This window comes from Dermacentor silvarum, chromosome 1 (assembly GCF_013339745.2).
Source record: "Dermacentor silvarum isolate Dsil-2018 chromosome 1, BIME_Dsil_1.4, whole genome shotgun sequence".
NCBI classification, from domain to species: domain Eukaryota; kingdom Metazoa; phylum Arthropoda; class Arachnida; order Ixodida; family Ixodidae; genus Dermacentor; species Dermacentor silvarum.
In genome coordinates, this window is record NC_051154.1 from 253,448,491 (window position 1) to 253,451,096 (window position 2,606).

At 42.5% G+C, this 2,606-nt stretch overlaps 1 protein-coding gene across 1 annotated transcript in view; it reads left to right on the top strand.

Annotated features, from left to right (window-relative positions):
• LOC119437057 (chromosome transmission fidelity protein 18 homolog) overlaps positions 1-1,774 on the top strand; it is a 134,765-nt gene extending 132,991 nt beyond the window's left edge. Inside the window, exon 23 of the transcript XR_007464835.1 lies at positions 1,391-1,774. The gene's annotated coding sequence lies outside the window, so the exon portion shown is untranslated. The remainder of the gene's footprint in view (positions 1-1,390) is intronic.
• Positions 1,775-2,606: the final 832 nt, after the last annotated feature.

Genomic DNA, 2,606 nt, shown 5'->3' on the forward strand with positions numbered 1-2,606 from the left:
GGCAGGCCTGTTGCGAGTCGGTAACGACATGAACTTCCCTGCCTACCCTGTCTTGTTGCTTTATTACTAGCGTCGCGGCTATGGTCTCAGCCGCAGCTGGGGTCTCTGCCCTGATGGAGGGCCGCGAGGGCAAGGAGTTGTCTCTCCATTCACGGCGGCTACCGCGAAGAAGCCTCCTGCAGGGTACGCCGCCACGTCCACGTACATTACGTACGGGTCACCCTTGAATTGTCGGCGCTGTCTGTTGACGCGAGCCTTGCGTCGTCCTTCATGGAGTTGATACTCATGTGCTTCGGTATGGGGTTCGCCTTGATCTTGCTTCTGACCTCGGGCGGGAGTGATCGTTGCCCATCAAGGGCACGGAGCTCCATTGCCATTCAGTCCGATGGGGATGGCTTGCCCGCCACCTTGTTCTGTAGTCTGGTCTTTTGCGAAGCCATAAACTTGTGTATCCAAATTCGCTTCTAGCCTAGAACATAATTGGATGGGAATTTCGTTACGCCAAGACTACAACACCTAAATTTGCAATTTTACACATTCCCGGAACACATTGGGACTGTTTTCCAAATGAACTCGCACAAGAAATAGTGGCAGCAATAATTTCTGCAAGTCTCACATCTATTAAACAAGCACTTTCTGTTTTTTTCCAGAGCCTACCAGTGCTGGGAGCACTAGTTCATCTACAAAGGTCTGGTACCAGTTAGGAGGGCTCAGCAATGCCGTCCGAAGAACAGGCGCATGAAAGATCTCTTGTAATCGTCAGATGTAAATTTTCTTGCAGTTGTGTGTGCTAATGTGCCTGTGATCTTAATTTGGACCTATGTAGCTCTCCATTACTGAAGGATGCGACGTGACCTTGGATTTGATTATTTCCCAGTGTAAGAAGTGCTTTTTGTAAACACCTATGACATTTGGGTCTCGTGCCGTCGGTGCTTTTCTTAGCTTTCTTTGCCTTTTGGACAATGTCTGTTCTCAAAAGTGCTGTTAATTGCTGATTGGCCCTGTGTGACTTTGTGGTTTCTTTATAGTGTGTGTTGGAACATTCCTTGTACAACTGAATGGCTATATATTCTCATTGCATGCAGTCAGTTATTGTGGAGCAACAAATCATGGCAAGAAAGAAAAAGTGTCTTGGATTGGCAATCAGGCACATCTTAAGAAACATAAATGCATCCTTGTGTCACTTCTTGTAGAGCCATGTCCGTTTGACTGGAAACTAGCTGTTTTCTGTTGGTGCTATCCACAGCCTGGTATTAAGCACATAAGTTAATGGGTATACTTAAGAGGATGAAGATCCATCACTAGTTTATAAAAGCATTGTGCCAAAATACTTTCAACATCATATCTCTTTGTCATCAGTTACTGCCGCAATTGCAGCCATTACTAGCAGTAATATTTTTTATTTTTTGTCGGTCACGGGCTTAGTGATGAGTGGGCAAAGAAGGCTAAAAACCCACACAAAGTGGGGTTGAACCTGTTCTTTGTACCAAGGGTATTTATATATGTACATAAGCCATGCATTCTATAATTGGCATAGTTTTCTTCTCACCACTTTTATCAAAGTACTGGATGAAGCAGGAAAGATGCCACACTTGATGCTCCATCTGCTTTTCCCTTTCGCCTGATTGAGAACTTTGTGCACACTTATACATCAAAATAAAATATTGTGCATGGGGATTCTCTTGACAAGCTATTCAGCACCATTTCCCAAGTTCATTGCTGTGTATCAAGTACCCTTCTTGATATTCATAATAAAGTTTGAAATTGTGACAGTGATTAACCTAAACGTCTGCATTGTGAGGAGCATGTACTTAGTAACACCTTTTGTTTCAGTACACTAGCTTTTTAGCTGTTCCTAGGAATTCACTGTTAGTGCTGCTGTTGCCCAACAATTTCTGCAGAATCCTTGTGCCACCTTTCACACAAGCAACAGTGTCTAGATAACTTTGCACGCTCTTGCTACAAATGCTGTGAGTGCCATGAACTGTATCTGTCAGTGTCATTTGAAGCAAATGTCATTGAAGAGTCATGTGCACATTCATAAAGCTAATAGTGTAGCATGTAATTTTGAAGACAACATTGGAACAGGAAAGCATATCAAATGGATGATGTGTTACCCTTGAAAGTCTGCATGCACTGTTTTGCTTTTGTCAGCCTACATTGTATCTGTTGTGCGATAAACTGTCCAAATTTTACTATAGAATTTTTATCTGCACAGTACATTAAGGGGAGAGGCGGGTCAAAAAACGGTGATTTTCATTAAAGAAATAGGTTTTGTGTTTTTAGTTGTTTCAGCAACATTGATCTCTCCTATTTCACATATCAAGAAATCAGAGCCAGAAATGATCGGGAAAAGTATAATAAACTCGGTTAAAGCACTCGAGGTGGCAAGAAAAGGCACAGATATGACACGTTTTCATGCGCTGATACGTCAAACCGCGGTGTCGCACGCCATTCTGCTCGTGCAAGGTAGTAGGCCTAAGCTTTTTCTCTCCAAGGTTAGCTTTAATTGCCGCATCACAATTTCCCCGGGAAGTAATAATAATAATTAACAGAAGTAAACAACTTTTATAACTTTCAATCACATTTTTCTTAACTTCATATTT